The 18,128-nt window shown below is 53.6% G+C and overlaps 1 protein-coding gene across 6 annotated transcripts in view; it reads right to left on the minus strand.

Moving 5' to 3' along the window:
- The window catches only part of Tspan18 (tetraspanin 18), a 114,792-nt gene that overhangs the window by 77,421 nt on the left and 19,243 nt on the right, over window positions 1-18,128 (minus strand). For 5 of the 6 annotated variants that reach the window (XM_033756860.1, XM_033756859.1, XM_010612505.2 and 2 more), the window contains exon 2: window positions 11,676-11,759. The exons of the other annotated variant lie outside the window; for it this stretch is intronic. The gene's annotated coding sequence lies outside the window, so the exon portion shown is untranslated. The remainder of the gene's footprint in view (window positions 1-11,675; window positions 11,760-18,128) is intronic. 6 annotated transcript variants of the gene reach the window in all.

Below are 18,128 nucleotides of genomic sequence, written 5' to 3' on the forward strand. Positions count from 1 at the left end.
CTCTCCCTGGCCCCAGAATCCGTGTCACGTGACCTGGGGTAAACTGAGAACACACCCAACAGGGAACCTTCTCTAACAGCCAAGTGCATGACTCAGAAACAACTGGGGGCCTTGGGGGAGGACAGCAAATGCAGGGGAGAGCCTGCACACAGGGGACAGTCAGTCCTGGGGCAGCACCCCAGGGAGGCTCAGGGGGACCTGGAGCCACGGAGATGGCTGCAGAGGGCACCATAGACAACTAATCATGCCCTGGAAGGACACCTGAGGTGCGGGGGCCAAGAGACCAAGCCCATGTCCCTAGAAGGCCATGTGCTCCAGCCACTGGACAGGGGGCCACCTGGTGCTGTGGGTCTGGAAGGGACAAGACCAGCCCAGCCCTTGGTCTCAGCTGAGCTAAAGCCTTGTGATTCTGAGAACCACAGACCACCAGGACAGTCAGCACCAGGAGGCCGGGCCCAGCTCCCAGCCGGCCTAGTGAGTGCACAGTGACACTCTGCGGAGAGAATGAACAAAGGACAAATTCAGAGACAAACAAGCCACCCCTCTTCTCATTTCCAGGGAGGAAACTGAGGCATGAGAGAAGCGGCAATGTCTTCCCCACACGTCCCTGCTGCCGCTACCCCAAGGTGCCGCAGTCTACCAAAGTCTTCGCCTTTCTCCTGGAGGGCGGCCTGGTATCAACTGGCAATGCCTGGTGATGCGGGGGTCAAATAAGGTGCCACTGCTGATCAGTGATGTCTGCTGGGAAAGGGAGGTGGAGTGGCACTATGGCTTTCTCATATTTGCTCCTCCTGGTCTCTCGAGTTAAAACCCCCTTGCGCCTGTAAGAAGCTACAATTTGCCATCTCAGTTCGTAAGGAGGAGCTGTGCTCAGCCTGGCTAGCCACACAAACCAGACCACTGCGGGCAATCTCCTCTGCACCTTCCACCTTCAGCTCAAAACCACCGGAAATAATCCAGTGTGATCCCTCATCTCCGGCTCACGCTCTTCCACCTGCCCCATGGGGGCTATACTCTAACCCCACCGGCAGACTTGCTGTCCCCAGGAACCCCCAAGGTGTGGCCTGTCCTCTGCCTGGCTTGCCCTTTGTGCTTCGGAAAAGACCATTCTTCAAGGCCCAGGCTGGCAGCCCCCTCCTGCAGCGGGAATCTTCCCGAGTCCCACAGACAGAACGCGTGTAGGCAGGCGGCCCTGGACCGGGGGGCTTAGCACACAGCAGGCGGTCAATAAATGCACAGTGCAATAAATCAGCACATCCACCCAGCCACTCCTCCTGGAGCTGGCAGAAAGACCACAAGGAGCCGTGAGAAAGCGAACGGGAGCGTGTGGGAGGCAGGCGCGGGGAACCGCAGTGTGATCTATGAACAGTGGGAGAGGAGAGAGAATGAATTCATTTCCTCCTTGTAGTAATCTGCCTGTAAATATTCACAAACCATGCAATTTCGCTCGGTCTCCCCATTAAAGATAAACGCATAAACAAAGCGGCCCGACCCAGGGGCTTTGCACACAGGCTGTCGCTCCTCCAGAGACACTGGCGTGACTATAGTGATTGCCGGCGCCCGGGAGGACTCCAGAGGACTCCCAGGGGGTCTCGGAATGCGGAGGGGCTGCAGGAGGCCGAGGTCACTTTGCTTGCAGGACCCCGGGATTGGGTGAAGCCCAGAGGCCAGGGCAGGCAGGTGGCAGGTGGGCTCACTGGAGGGGTTTGGCTAGGCTGGGTGTCCTCTCCGCCCCCACCCCACCTCCTGCAGCAAGTGCAGAGGTCACACACAGATAGGCCTCTGTGCTCCCCACGTCCTGATAAGGACAAAAACAAACGCCTCTTGAGAGGCAGGGCCAGTGGGGGAGGGGGACAGAGGGCTGCAACAGAGAGGGCCTTGGAGGGGAGCAGCCAGGGCAGGGGCCCTGCAGTGGGAGTCTCAGTGCTTCCCTGGAGGGCTAAACATAAGCCAGACGTGGCAGGAAGCCAGCTCAGGGGACAATGTCTCCCCACTCCCTGCCCACTCAGGCTGCAGTGGACTCAGAGCCAAAGCCCCATCCCCAGCCAAATGCACAGAATCGGAGCCACAGCCAGAGAGGCTCTGTGACCCAAGAATGACAATGCCAAGTACCACCTGGGCCCTTGCCCTGCCAGGTTACTCCCCTTAGAGCTTGCGTGGCGACCCCCAGAGACAGCTCGCTGTTATCTTCATTCTACAGGTGGGAAACTGAGGCCCAGAGGGTGGTCACGTGGGGAGAGAGGGACAGAGTCAGGATCCAGATCCTGACATTCTGGCCTCACGATCTGTGTGTAAAGCCACAGGGCAAGAAGAAGCAAAGTAGGAAGCAGCCAGATACCCGGGGTGCCTTTGATCTCACCAGGGAGGGGCTGGCCACTCTCCCTTAAATGCCGCAAGACCCTCCCAGGGCACCCCCTTCCCAAGCAAGCAGCCACTCTGCAAGGGTCAGGAGCCTTCATGGTCTCCTAGTCTAAGAGCCAGGATTTCGGTCTGGGCCAAGGCCCGGGTCACCTCTTCTGGCTTCAGGCCCAGCCTCCCCACCAGCCAGTGAGGCTCGGCCCAGCTCCCTATCAGGTGGACCTGTACAGTGGGGTTTCTATTGCTGTCCTGAGCCCTGAGCCCAGGAGATGGAGGGAGAAACAGGAAAGCACAGAGCCAGGCCAGGGCACAGCGGACACCCACAGGCTGCAAAGGCTTAGGCCCGACCCAGCCACCTCCCAGGGCTGCGTTCTCAGGGGGTGGGGGGTTCACAGACCCCCGCAGGCTCCACCACCAAAGAGACTCAATTAGGGCCATTGTGGTGCACTTAGGAAAACCAGGGCGCGGGCTAATGCCTTTTAGAAAGATTGGCAATGACAGAGGGTCAATCAGCCAGTTTTCTACTTAACCCCCAGTTAAACAGAAAACCCATTTAACCACAAGCAACACCCTGTGTGCCCAGCGCCAATCGCTCTTGGGACTAAAAAAAAAAGAAAAAAAGAAACTATCTGCCACTTAGCTTTACCTTTTTTATCACCCAGAAGCTACCTTAGAAGGAGAAATAATTTCATTGAAGGAGAGGATGTCGCCAATCTCTGGGAGTCTGCAGCCCTGGACCAACATCCTCCAATCCTGGTCCCCTCCAGGATGGCAAGACTTATGGGATTCCTGTTCCATCTACCTCAAAGATGCTGGGCCACTGGCGGAGATGGTGAGTACTAATTCTCACCTCCCACCATGCAGGCAAGCAACCGAACATCTGCAGTCATGAAGCTCCCAGGAGGTGGGAGGGGAGGCTGCCTAGAGGGGCCCCAGGGGGCCCCATGACCTCCAGGTGTGCTAAGCCGTGAGGCACAGTGGTCAGAGAGAGCCTCGAGATGTCAGGAAGTTATCTGTGCAAAAGAAGAGAGAAAATCTATCAGCCAAAGGGTTTCCTCCAACTTTAAATAAAACACCATCAACTACACTCGATGCTATAGTTTGGATCTGACAGGTCGAGAGAGCCCCATATGTTGGAAGTGTGGTCCCCAGCTTGGCGCTACTGGGAGGCAAAAGAAAAGGGTAAGAGGTGGGGCCTAGATGGAGGTCTTCAGGTCCCTGGGGTGTGGCCTAGCAGGCATTCTTCTGGTCACTGGATTGGGACTTTTATTTTTTTTGGTACCAGGGATCAAACTCCAGATCTTGTACTTGTGAGGCAGGCAGCGGCACCACTGAACTAAATCCCCAGCCCCTGGAGTGTGACTTTTAAAGGGAATATAAGAGGGCCGGGGATTTAGCTCAGTGGTGCCGCCGCCTGCTTCCCAAGTGCAAAGTCCTGAGTTCAATCCCCGGTACCAATAAATAAAAATAAAGAGAATATAAGACCCTATCTCTTCCTCTCCGTCTGGCTCCCTAGCCCCGAGGTAGTCAGTTATGCTGTTCCACTTGCCACCACCAGGATGTGCTGCCACAGGCCCATCAGAACAGGGAGGGTGATTACAGACTGAAACCTCCACCACCAGGCCAAAACAAACCTTTTCTCTTTATAAGCTGATGATCTCAGGCATTCATAAGAGTAACAGAATGCTAACACAAACAGACCAAAAGATACTGCAGGCACAGAGTTGCCAGATAAAATACAGGACATCGAGTGCAGTTTAAATTTCAGATAAACAACAAACCTTTTCATTTATGTCCTAAGTATGTGTGGAACAAAGATGGCAGGGGACAGACGCACTAAAAATAAAAACACCCTCTGCCTGGATGAAGTTTAAACTAAGCTCAGGGTCCTGGGATTTTAGCGACCAGACCTAAACGCAGCTCCCAAGAGGCTGGCAGATAACAGTGGCTGCAGGGAGCCAGCTGCAGGTCCAGCAGCGGGGGCCTAGGACACCCCCCACCTGGCACCCAGGAAGAGGAGCCTATGCGCTGTCCTGTCCCGAGATGTGGGTGTAAAGAAAAGCAGAAAGCAAACCACACAGAAGTTCTGGTAGCTGCTCCATCCACCACAAGCTGGCATGAACAAAGGCAGGAAACGAAGGGGCCTCTGTCCTGGAGGGGAACTCGGTGATCTTCGCCTCTGTTTTCCAAGCTCTCCTCGTTGTTGTTTTACTGCCTTAACAATAGCTGCCGCACACACGCAACCACAGCTCTTGATCGACTCTTCCGAGGAGGCTCTGAACCATCGGGGTGCTTGGAGGGGGAGACTGGGAGCTGTACACCAGGGGACACTCTGTGAATGATGCAGTGGGGACAGAAAGGGATGAAAGGGTGTGTGAAAGGGTATGCCTCAGGGTGAAGGGTGCGAACAGCAAGCCGGGAAAATCCCCAGCTGGAAAGTGGCTTCTGAGGGTCACCGAGACCCCCAGGTGGGAGCAGCCTGCCCTACTGTCCTTGTTGCTTCTCCTAGGCATGGGCCTCGGAGCTCGGGGGCCTGGATGTTCCTTAGACAGCAGACAACACAAAGCTGGGCCTCTGCCCTGTGCCTCTGCTCCCTCGTCCTCTGCAGTTACTGAGGGCTGTCACCCAGCCCTGGCACTGTGGGACAGGACACAGGACAAGCCCCAGGTTCCCCAGGGACAGAAAGCCCACTCCACAGCCTCCTCCTCTGGCTCCACCTTCCCGGCAGGGCACATCTGCCCCTGTGGTTCAAGTTTGGTTTAAACAGATGTTGAGTTCCTAAGAAGCCCAGTTTTATAAAGTCAGGGAGCAAAGTCTCAGCTCTGGAGGGACCTTTGCTACTGAAAAGGACTCTCCAGGGAGTCTGGGTAGGAATAAAAAACAAAACCTTTGCATCCTTATCTCCTGGTAATTATGAGATTTCTAATTAGAACAGCTGGCTCTGCGGACTGCACGACTGAAAGGGAAAAGAGAGAGGGCAGGCGGCAGGGCAGGGAGGGTCCCGCTGAGCAGGTGGGACCAGCTCAGTGCCCACGGCAGGCACAGGTCACAGATGGTGCCCGGGACCAGACGGTGCTCAGGAGGCTGAGGAACCACCTCCAGGGCCCTCCAGGGGCTGCCCTGCCTCATCCATCCCCAGAAGCCACCTGGTCGCACTGCAGGACTGAGCTGCGGTCTGCCTAGGCCTTGTTCCAACCTCACCCTGCAGCAGGGAGCCCCTGGGAAACATCTGCCTCTTGGCCAGCCAGGGTGGGGCTGTGCGGTCTCCTCACAGGGTGGGACATCTCAAAGCAAAGCTGACAATGTCAGCACGAAATGCTCTGCGCAATCTGAGTGCTAAGTGATCGGCCCAGTCACTGGTGAGTTTTACTCTAGCTCCGAGTGAGCAAGGCTGCCTGACTCGACCACCACAATCATGGTGTTTGCATGGATGTGCATCCTCCCCCACCGCAACACCTACAGACTTAGTGACAGGTGTTTGTTTCAAAAGCAGGGATCCAGAATCCTGTGAGTTCCTTTTGCATCCATTTCTTCTCCAAGTCCTACAATGCCAGATATCCCTGTGTTTCAACAACAGGTTTAAAATAAATGATATACTCAGGAGGCTGAGGCAGGAGACTTTCCAGGGCAAGGCCAACCTAACAGTAAGATCTTGTCTCAAAATAAATAAATAAAACAATACTAAAAACAGTAACAATAAGGGCCGGGGTCGTAGCTCAGGCCTAATGGCCCTAAGTTCAATTCCCAGGACTGGAATAAATATACCAATTAAAGAGGCTTCTCGCAGTGTTCTGTCTCTGGCTTCTGTCATGTGAGGTCGCAATGTCCCTCCCCTCGGGGAGATGTGGCCCCTACAAACGCACATGAACCCAGCCTTTCCAGACCAGCGGGAAAATAATCCCGTTCTTTACTGGCTCCATCCCAGGCTGTCGCTGTAGTGGCGCTACATGGACAGAGACCCTGAGTGGGCGCCCACTCGCCAGCCGACTCATGGGGCCAGACGTCAGCACCTGCCCGCCCTCGGACTGAACCCGCGCTGCCGGGTCTGCAGCGTGTCCAGAGCCAGGCAGGGCCCTAAGCCATGTGCGAGTATGCACATGCGCACACGCACACACACACACACACACACACACACACAAACACACGCGTGAAAGAGGTGATGGAAAAACACAGTCAATGTTTAAATTACATGGAAAACATGACAGAAAAGACAAGCAGCCAAGAATGAAGGGGTAGGTGTGCTCAGAGCGTGGAGGAGCATTTCGAGGAGGCTTCATGTCCGCATGTCTCTCACTGAAATAACTTTCAATTTAAGCATTCACCCCACTAGGGCTGGGTGCGGCTGCCCCGTCATGCTACCTGCCTAGCAAATGCAAGGCCCTGAGCTCTATCCCCACCTCCACAAGAAAAGAAAACACAAAAAAGGGAATTTCAGGGGAAACTGAGGGTCACCCTAGCTCCAAGCTACCCTACCTCGCAGGTGGCCCCACTGGACACTGGTGGTGGTCTTCGATCACCCCTCGTGTGTATCTATACACATGTATGTGTGTCCCCGTTTACACACGTGTATATCTGTGTGTGTGTGTGTGTGTGTGTGTGTGTGTGTGTGTGTGTATGCATTCTGTAGGTTCTTGGCTGTGTTTCCCTGGAAAACCCCGACTCCTACACCTCAGTCTAGCGCTGCCGATCCGCCTGCTTTCTTGTACATCAGCAACGAGCAAGTGGATTTGAAACGGAAAACACAAATCCATTTCTGCTAACACCCAAAGAAAGAAAATACTTAGTTACAAGCTAAACAGAAAATGGACAAGAGGGCTGGGGATTTAGCTCAGTGGTTCCGCCACCTGCCCCGCAAACACAAGGACCCGAGTTCGATCCCCGGTACCAAAAAACAAGCAAACAAACAAACACCGCCGCGGTGTCTCTTATGCCCCACTGGATCTGCGCTCAACGCGATCCTATCAAACCCCCCAAGTTGAGCGAGGCTGCTGTGCACGGCCCTGTGAGGACAGCGTGCGGCGCCTGGAGCAAAGGGCGAGGGGCAGGGCCTCTGAGCTGTGCGGTGAGACGGTGCCAGCTCCTGAGTCTGCCCAGCTGCCTTCGAGAGTGGCCGGGCCATTCTGTCTACTTTCTCTTGCAGTCCCCCATGACCTGGGACACATGCAGCTTCTCACAGACGAGTCTGTCCTTTAGAGTCTTCCGTGTAGCGCCCATTCGGGACTTCTGCCATTTTTTTTTAAACGAACTGGTCTGTTTTCTTGCTGCTGAGTTTGTTTCGTGTACCTTGTGTGTTTCGGATAGCTGTTCCTTACCAGATGGGCCCCACTCTGCAGCTTACCCTCATTTCTCCCAGCCGTGCCTTTCACAGAGCACACACTTTAAAATTTATTTCCAAGTTCAGCCACGTAAACTTTCCCTCTAGAAAACCTTTCTGGTTTACACTTCTAACCCATCAAAGAGGCCGGGGAGTGCAGAGACCAGGCTGCCCCTGCTATGCAGAGCTGTGTGATCTGGAGCCAGCCGCTTCCCCTCTCTGATGTTCCCAGGGCACTGGAAGTTTCCAGTCCCTCCCTCCACGGCCCAGCTGGCTGTCTGCAAGTCCTCCTGTGTGGTTCGCAATATGGATTAACATCATTATTAAAAACAATCATAAAGCCCCAAAGGGTACTTTCTGCTGCATGAGCAAAATAAGCCAGGATTTTCCCTGAGATGCGGAAATGAAGACTGATCTCTCGTCAAGGTCTAGGACAGTCACCCCACAGTGAGAGGTCTGTCAGCCCCGCTCCCACTGCAGGGGACCTGGGGGAAAGCTACTCACTGAGCCTCCTAACAGGGCACATCTGTGCCGTCCCCTGTGAACCCTTAAAACTGAACTTGAAAAGGAGGAAGAGGCTGGGGGCTGGAACACACGGGGAAGGGCAGGAAAGGGCCGCAGGCTGCCGAGATTTACAGGTGGATGCAGCGCTGGCCAGAGCCAGAGTTCTGGCCAGCACTAGGCTGAATGAGCAGGAAACTGGGGCGCTGAGCACCTGTCATCCTGTCCCCAGCACACAGGTCCCAGGCACAGAGCAAGGAGGAAGCCAGGCCTCCCCGGATAAGCCCCTGTGGGGTGCATAGGTGGGAAGAGTGGGATACACTGTGAGTGGGCCCCTTCCTACCTCGCCAACACACAACCGAGGGCCCCCGGAACCCCGAAGGCCATCGCCAGCTCCAAGGCAACATCTGAGGCCAGAAGCAGCAAGGAGCCTGAGGGTGAGGCCCATGCTGAGGCTCCCCTGGCAGCAACTCTGGGTGGAGACTGTGTTATCCATTCAGCTACCTTTTGGCCCCTCTGGCACTGGCCTCGCTGACCACGGACCAGCGCCTAAGGCTTGGCACGAGCAGTTAGGGAATTCTGCTCCACCTAGCAGAGGCCATGAGTCTGCTCAGAGAGCTTGAGTGACACGGCCAAGATGGCACAGCGAGCAGAGCTGTTGAGGGGACCCAGGTCTTCTTCCTCCAAATCACCTCTACCACCGGCTCCTGCCCACACCTCCTACATCCCACGGCCTCGGGAGTTGGACGGATGGGATTTCCCCCTCACCCCAGGATAGTGCCTCTCCCCAGGGTCACGCCCATAATGATAGGTCCTCTCCATCTGGAAACCAACAGCACCCAGCCTTCGTTGTACATCAAAACCACCTGGAAGGCTCTAAAACACAGCACTGCTCCTCAGAAAGTTCAAGCTAGAAACATGGTCACCAAAACACAATCCTGGCACTAGAACCAAAACAGAGACCAAGGGAACAGAATGGAGAGGCCTGAAGACATCTGTGAGCAACAGATTCCCAACAAAGGTGTTGAGACTGTTCAACAGGGAAAGCAGGGCCTTCACAGAGGAGCCAGGCAGATATTCCCACACAATCACTCCATAAACAAAACTCAACTCACAGTGGATCAATGACATAAGTACAGAAGCTAAAACTCGAGCACTCTTAGAAGCAAGCACGGGGGTAAATCCTCATGGCCTTGGATCTGGCAATGGATGGTTATGACAACAAAGGGCATAGGCAAGAAAAGAAAAAATAGGTAACCAGAGCGTGGGAACAGGCCCCACTGCTGCGGACAGGCCACTGTCACCTCCTGTCCTGCCACCTGCTTCCTGCTGTCAGATCACGGGACACTTCGTAAAAGCTGCCTTTCCTCACTCGGCCCCGTTCAGGGGACTGGCTCAGAAGCTAAAAGCAGGAATTTCTCTTCCTGCCTGTGCTGAGCCCTGAACATTGTGCAGGGCTAAGTGGGAGAGCTGGGAAGAGAGCCACCCTGCATTCAAGGGGCACCACCACGGCGGCAGAGATGCCTCTCCGGGTGCAGCCTCTGGGATCCAGGGGAGCCGCAGGAGAACACTGTTCTTGGGACAGGGACCCCGAATTTGGGTTCTCCCTTGCTGCTGGTGAAGAGTCACAGACAACTTCTTGAACCCCTGAAGACCCCAAATGCTAGGGATTATTAATTCCCCCTCTGGGTATGGGCAGGATCAGCAGGTATCCACAGAGGACCAGGGAAGATGGCAGGGAGGAAGCACCAGCCACACGCAGAGGCTGAGAAAGGCTGTTCACACCCAAGAGGGCTCTGAGCCCCAGGACGGAAGTCAGAACAGAGCTGACATAAGCCAGACCCTGCTCCCTTTTTAGACCGGGGGCAGGAAGAGGCATGTGTCTCCACGGTAACCACAATGTTTGGTTACAAACACGGGCTCTTACATCCCCAGAGCCTGGGCCTCTGCAGGAGGGTGACCTCGGGAGGCCACCGGTCCAAAGGGGCTGCCACGGTTCATGGCAAACAGGGCCTTCCCTGGGGCTCACTTTGCCCGGCAGCTGCCGAGAGCGATGTGAACTTTGTGCCCATTTCAAAGATGAGAACACTGAGGCTAACGGCCCAAATCCCTGACCCTGAAGCCTGCAGCCACTGAAGTCCAGAGCTGGGACTCAGCCTCCAGAGTCCACCTTCACAAGCTGCTGACTATGGTTGTTGCTTCTTGATGCCTTTATGTTTTCCTTGTGAGCAACATTTTCCTCTTTCTAGATTGGGCCAACCACAATCCTCAGGCTCCCTCCAGAAGGGAAACCGAGAACACTGGCCCATGCTGTTCAGAGGAGACTCTTCTGGCTGGGAGAGACCATGTGGGGCCAGGGAGGGGAGGGGACACTTTCAACCTCGCTGCCTTAGCCCCTTCTCCTAAGAATACCAGGCCAGATCTGTTTCCTGCGGGACAGGCCCCACATCTACAGGGAGGATTAAGGCCAGGGTCTGGTGACTATCAGAAGCTAAGAAGACAGCACAGGACACAGTAGCTCTGGTGAAGGGACAGCAAGCGACCCATAAGTAGGTGTTACAATCCCGTTTTATTTTTATTTATTTAATATTTTTTGTTGTTTTTTGAGACAGGGTCTTGCTATGTAGCTCAGGCTGGCCTTGAGCTATGTATGTAGCCCAGGCTGGTCTCAAATTTGCAGTGATCCTCCTGCCTCAGCCTCCCGAGTGCTGGGGTTACAGGCACACACCACCACGCTCACTAACATCCATCTTAGAGGTCAGAAAACCAAATCCTACAGAGATTTTTGTGAAAAGCTCAATGCTTAAAAGAAATTCTAGAATAAGGAAACAAACCATTTTTATGCTGTTTCAGGAAATGGATTTGAGATAGGAACTCTGGCTGATATATTTATTATTTTTGGCCTTGAGCTTCAAGTCACATAGCTAAGTAAGCAAAAGATATGGGAACTGTGCCAGTTCAGGCAGTGGTTTCAAACTGAAGCTACTGTCCTCAGTGCTGTGCGACTCTGAGCAAGTCACTTGAATTCTCTGGGTCCCCTGTCTGCTTCTCTACACTGGAGGGATAACAGCCCCAAGATCTCAGCACAGTTGAAAGATTCCCATCACAGATACCTCAATTCACAGACCGGAAAATGAGGTCCCTGGTGGCGCACCGCTGTAATTTAAGCACTTGGGAGGCTGAGGTAGGAGGATCGCCGCAAGCCCAAGGCCAACCTGAGCTACACAACAAGAGCTTGTCTCAAAAAAAAAAAAAAAATGTAATAAACAAAAGAAAAAGAGCCCCACAGAGGCAAAGGAACTGGAGGCACATTGGTGGCCGGGGCTGGCCCGGGTCAGACATCCTGGGTCCTTCCTTGGAAACTTCCATGAGGTCACCCAGCTCATACCCACATGCCCAGTGCCCTCACTCAGAAGTGCTGGTCTGGAGGGAAGGAGGAAGAAGAGCAGACCATCTTGTCTACACGAGCTCAGATGCCGCCCGCCCAGCTCCTGAAACGTACCTCTGCCAGCTGGTGTCTTTCCTTGACCGACCGCAGGGGACGAGGTCCCCTTGGGATCTTCTGCTGAGAGCTTCCAGATCAACTCTGGAGGGAGAAAAGAGTAAGGCAGAGGTCTGTGGGCCATGGGGAAAGACATGGCTCCCAATCCCTGAGGTCCCCCTGCCCCATCCCTGCATGTACAGAAACCAGACAGGGACCTGCAACGGGACAGCCAGCACCGAGGTCCCCAACACTGTGGCCCAGGAAGTGGCATCCTCCTGGTCCCCAAGCAGCATCCCAAGGCCCTTGTGCATGCTGATGAGAAGATGGCACAACTAGGCAGAAGATGACCGGCTTGGGGTGGGAACGCCAGTCTCCTTGGGCTGAGGAAGGCTTCCTGCCCACTGTGAAAATGGGAAAGAGACTTAACCACCGCCTAACGCATGCAGGCTCTCTAGGCAGACCAGTGACAGCCAGATCTGTGGACCAGAACCCCCCGGGGGTGAGGCCAACTCGGGTTCCCGAGTCCCACCAGAAGGAGCGACGTCACCACGACCCCACAGCCCACCCTCCGGCTGAGGCTTCGGCCAGTTCCTGCATAGTTGAGACAAGCAAGCAAGTGGACGGCCACTGGGGAGTGAGGAGGACACTGAGGTCCCCGATTCCACCCTCAGTGACGGGGCCAAGCAGCGGGGCCTTGATCCGTTGTTCCCTTCACCTCAGGAGGTAACGGTGACAACTCCAGCAAAGTCTCCACTCTAGGGATGAGGACCAGGAGTCCAGGTGGGAAATAACTCGGGTGAGGCCACACCACTGAATGGGGTCAGGGCTGGGGCTGGAACTCAGGCCACAGAAGTGCAGCCCAGCCCCCAGCAGAGGGCAGAGTTCAAGGTCTCCCGGTACTGGTGACCCCGTGCACGGCCCTCAGACTGGGGGGCGCCACATCTCACACCTCACTGGTCAGTGATCACATGGCCACTGTGAGTGTGAGAAAGAAGCGATCTTCTTGAATCTTTTTCTGGGGTGCACAGTAGCCCGTGGGCCAAACCTGTGTCCCACAGAAGGCATTTCTACTTCAGGTAACTACTGCTACCACCCTAGGACACCCACAGCTGCATGGCTGCCTCTGGGAAGACACTGATGCCCTCCTTCCCCCAGTGCCTGGCGGGACTCAGCAGCAACCTGTGGAAGAGCAGAAGCCTCTTTGTCTGAGTTCTGAATTTGAACCCAGGCCTCTGCCTACAAGTGGCTACGTGGCTGGGGTGGACATCTCTGCTCCACTGCCTGCCCCCCCACCCCCGGCCTGGGCATTGCATTTACTGGCTCAGAAGTGATAATGAGCTTTCATGAGCTCCAGGGACCGCACAGAACACGTATTAATGTCAAGTGTGCCCGTCGGCCAGGCAGCCTGGGTGAATGTCACACATGAACGAAATTAAAGGCCACAGCCACGCCGGGAAGGAGCAGCAGGCTGAGTGTCAGGAGGGTGGGCAGGGCCCGTCACTAACAAAATTACTTTCCAGCTCTGGCACTCCGAGCCTCGAGCTCTCTGGGCTTGGAGGGAATTCTGCCCTCCTGCAGTTGGGAAGGAGATTAGTTTATTACCAGTCTGCCTGGAGAGGCAGAACCAGCAGTAATCCTGATTCCCGTTAAGCAAATCTGCACTGTGCAGGGGCAATGGCTGGGCTTGGGACGACTTCTCGAGTGTGTCCTGAGACCCCAGCCTGGGTCCTGCGGCCCCTAGGGGAGGGCAGCAGCTGCAGATGTTTGCCAGCCAGAGAAAGGAATCCAGGGTTTAAGGCCCAGAGAGAAGACAGGTGCTGGGTGACAAGGGGCAGTGTGCAAAGATGGTGGGGGGACAGTGGCAGCAGTGCCTCGACCTGACTGTCTTGGGCTTTGGGAAGGAACGGCCGAGGGCAGGAACCACCCTCCTGGCCCCTACTACACCCTCCCAAGGCTTGAGCCGGTGCAGATTGAAACCCTAAATCCAGCCCTTCTCATCATAGCCTCTGTGACCTGCAACAAGGGACCTGCCAAGTCTGGAAAGCAGGGCACCAACCCTGGTGGCTCCTAGGATGGCAGGAGGGTCGCTGCGAACTCCCCACGGGAAACAGCAAGAGCCGGGTTGGCCGAACCGAAGCTCTCAGGCCCAGCTCTCCACAGATTACAAATCACGCCATCGATACTGCTGATTCACTTCGTTAGTGGTGATGCCGCTCGTGTGACGCAGCCCAGTTTCTGAGATGAGAAATGTTTTTGAAAAGTCGTGCCTTAGAATCCACAAAATACAGGCAGAGCTTCACAAATGGTGTGAGCAAGATGAGAGCTGGCTGGCCTTCTTCCTCCTCCTCCTCTGTCTTCTAAACCACCGGCTAGCTGAGCACCGCGTGTATAAGGAATACTCAGGGGCTGGGGCTTTAGCTCAGTGGTGCTGCCGCTGCCTCACAAGCACAAGGTTCCGAGTTGGGCCCCCAGTACCAAAAAAAGAAAACTTCAGGGGCCACTCCGGTGACCTGCAGGAGGCCCAATGAGACTCTGGATATTGACTCTGATGTCTCCAACTCCATTTTTAAGTTTTTAATTAAAATAGAACGTGCACACACTAGTGCAAAACAGACACCCACACCACAGTCGCCTCTATTCCCTTCTCCCAGGCCACCCTGACGCTGTCCCCTCACCCCAGCTGCTGTCCGGTGTGGTGCAGCCTGGCTCAGCCTGCTGCCTCTGCTGTCAGCGAGCTGCAAAATGTACAGCACTGGGTCTGTCGGGCTGCCTGGCCTCCCTCCCTCCCTCTGCACACAAGTCACTGTATCATCTGCTCCTAAGCTATGCTCCAGGCCATCTCCAGGTCCTCACACTAGACTCCTCCATCAAAATGAACTCACCTGGACTCACACCCCCGACCAGCACGCTCGACCCACCCTCACGGACGTTCACTCTGCCTGGGATACTTGTTTCCCTTTCCTAACTCCGAGCTTCACACTTAACAAACTCTCGCTCGTCCTTCAAAGTCTTCTCTCAAACAGCTGGGTATGATGGCACGCATCTATAATCCCAGTACTCAGGAGGCTGAGGCAGGAGGATCGCTAAGAGTTCGAGGCCAGCCTGGACTGCACAGTGAGACCCTGTCTCAAAACAAAACAAAACCTCCAATCGTCCCTTCTAAGAAACTCTCAGTCCCGACAGGCGTGATAAATCACTGCTCTCGGGTTCCCCTAACAAATTGTATGTACAGTAATACATGTTTTGTTCATGCGACTTTTTTGCACCTACCAGACTATAAGTCACTCGACAATAGATGGTGTCTTACTCACCTGTGGGTCACAGACCCTGACTCAGCAAGTCATAGCTGCGCAGATGGACAGTTGCTAGGGAGGTGGAGAGTAGCTAGGTACAGAATGGATCTACAAAGAACCTCAATGGTGGACAGGAGGAACTAGGTTAGGGTTGGTTGTGGATGAAAGGAGGGAGAAACGGAGGAACAGATCAATGGATGATGACAGGAAGACAGTGGAGGACAAGCACATCGACGGGAGAATCCGTTAAGTGAGTGGTGGCGACGCAGAACTAGGTGAGTGGATGACTGAGCTACCTGCACCACGGGCACTAGACCTTGACAGATGGAGATTCACAGCTCTGCTTTAGTCCCCCAGGGTCCGTGAAGGCGAGCAGAGGCCATGGTCAGCCCCCAGCTCAGCCCTCTCACCGCCTGCTCCATCTATAGATCACTAAGACCTTGCAGAAGGAGGGGTCAGGGCTACCCGCTGCCTCGGCCTTGGCTAAGGCAGGTGGTCAATAATTCTTTCGTGTGGCAAGAACAGCAAAGTTGTCCTGGGTCTGAATCACGACCCAGTCTGCAGGGGAGTGGGTTTGTCAACCGTGTGCAAACAGCCAACTCTAGGCCAGCATGTGATGGCTGCCAGCTGCCTGCAGAAACAGCCATGATGGAAACCCCCCGCCACCTGCAAAGATGGCATTTCTATGGAAGGGGGGATCACGGGTAATGGGCCAGGATCCTGGGACAGCACAGCACCACTCTGATGGGACTTGAGGCTGGGCTGCTATAGAAACTCATCTTCCAGTATGGCTGCTGCCCTCTGTAACGTAGAGACAGGGTAGGAGCCAGGGAGCTGGACACAGAATGGATCCATGCAAGAACCTGCACGGCAGAAAGGAGGAACTAGGTTACAGTTGGCTGCAGGGATGGATGCGCAGATGGACGGACGGATGGGTGGATGGGTGAGTGGACGGATGCACATGCTGTGGAGCACTACGGTTAAGAGACCAGGCTTTCCTTTCCCACGGCCTTGTCTGGAACCTCACTCTGCCCCTTGCCACCCTCAACATGGAAAGGAACTTTCTTACCACACAAACCTCGGGACAGTCGCCAGCTGAGTGCAAGTGTGGAAACCGCAGTCCCGCCCACCAGGCTGAAGGCAGGGATTCGATGAGCTAACGGACTGCAAGTGGTTCTCATGGTACCCAGGACATCAAAAGCACTTGAGAGCCAGGGGAAACGGGACCCTGAAATGTTATCTGTGCCGCTTCCCGTCGAGGAGAGGGGACTAAGAAGGGGTGCACGTGTGAAAATCAGTCAACGGAACGGACACAGCCACGGGAGAAAGGGCGAGACGTGGTCATCTCGATTAGTGCAGGAAAAGCATCTGACAAAATTCCACAGCCTTTTATGACCAAAACACTCAACAGACTCAACAGAATATGGTCACACGTGTGAAACCCACAGCATGTATGAAGGCTGAGAGGGTCACCCTGAGGTCAGGAAGAAGATACAGACATCCACTTCTATCACTTTTAACAGAGGGCTGCTGGTTCAGAGCCTTTTGCTTTTTATTTATTTATTTTTTCACAGTACTGGGGACTGAACACCGGGCCTTCATACTCAACTACATCCCCAATCTTTGTTAATCTTTGATTTTGAGATAAGGTATCACTAAGTCGGGCTCGGCTCAAACTTGTCATCCTCCTGCCTCAGCCTCCCAGAGTGCTGGGATTACAGGCACGTGCCACCACATTTGGCTTTAGCCGAATGAATTTGACACTGAATTTGGTGATGATTTCTTGCATATGACACCGAGCATACAGGTAACAAAAGAAAAAATAGACACATCAGACTTCATAAAAATATATAATTATTGTGCACTAATTTATATTTTGTGTAATATCTACACATCTCAGATACAATAAAGAACCAATACCCAGAACTCCTAAAACAAACGAACAAACAAAAAAAACAAGCAAAACAATTAAAAAGGGGCAAAAGGTAGTAATGGGCTTTTCTCTAAAGAAGATATACAAATGGCAAGTAAGTATATTAAGAAGTTCAACCTCACTAATGATTAAAAATGCAAATCAAAACTACAATGAGATCCCACCTCGCTCCCATGAGGATGGCTTACTATAAAACAAAACAAACAATAAATGTCGGCAAAAATGTGGAAAAACTAGAACCCTTAAGTACTTTGGGTGGGAATGTAAAATGGTATGGCTGCTCCCCAAAACATGACAGTTCTTCAAAACATTAAAAATAGAGTTAACAGTGTGATCCAGTGACTCCACTCCTAGAAGCAGAGTCTCAAAGCAATATCCAGACATCCATATTCACAGAAGCAATATTTGCAACTAAAACTTGGAAGCAATCCAAGTGCCACTCGATGAAAGAATGGTTAAACAAACTGTGGTCTATTCAGATGATGGAATAGTACGCAACCTTAAAAAAGGAAAGGGATTCTGACAGGCTTCAACGTGGACCCCGAGGACTTTGAGCTAAGTGAAATAAGCCATACACAAAAAGCCACATACTATATAATCCCACTCATATGAGACAGGTAGAGGCAGAAAGTAGAAAGTGCTTCCCAGGGGCTGGGGCAAAGAGGGAACAGGGAGCTATCACTGAATAGGCTACAGTTCCACTTTATAGAGGAAGAGTTACCGAGAGGGTGGCGCTCTCAGTTGCATAATATAAAGGTACTTAAGGGTGTCCTGGCGCACATCTCTAATCCCAGCACTTTGGGAGGCTGAAACAAGAGGATCTCAAATTCGAGCCAGGTCTGGGCAACTTAGCAACTCAGCAGCCTCAAAATAAAAAGTAAACTGAGGCAGGGGATGTTGTTCAATGCAAAGACTCTTTGGTAAGTCCCCAGTACCGCGATAAGTAAATAAAAATGTACTTAGTTTCACTGCATTTAAAAATGTTCCATCTTGGTAAATCTTATGTGTATTTTACCAAAATTTCACAAAGAAAAATTGGAGGGAAAAGGCAATGACCACGTTTGGCGGTTCCAAGCTCTGCTCCTCAGAACAGTTGCTCCCGGAGAACAGATGTGCCCACGCCTGTTCCCACGCCCACACGTAATTCACAACAGCTGGACTGGGATATGGCTCCAGGAAGAGGAAGAGGAGGAGGAAGAGGCGAAGGAGGAGGAGGAAGAGGAGGAGGGAGGGGGAAGGGAGGAG

The sequence above is a fragment of the Fukomys damarensis genome, unplaced genomic scaffold (assembly GCF_012274545.1).
Source record: "Fukomys damarensis isolate Sample0158 unplaced genomic scaffold, DMR_v1.0_HiC HiC_scaffold_27, whole genome shotgun sequence".
Lineage (NCBI taxonomy): Eukaryota > Metazoa > Chordata > Mammalia > Rodentia > Bathyergidae > Fukomys > Fukomys damarensis.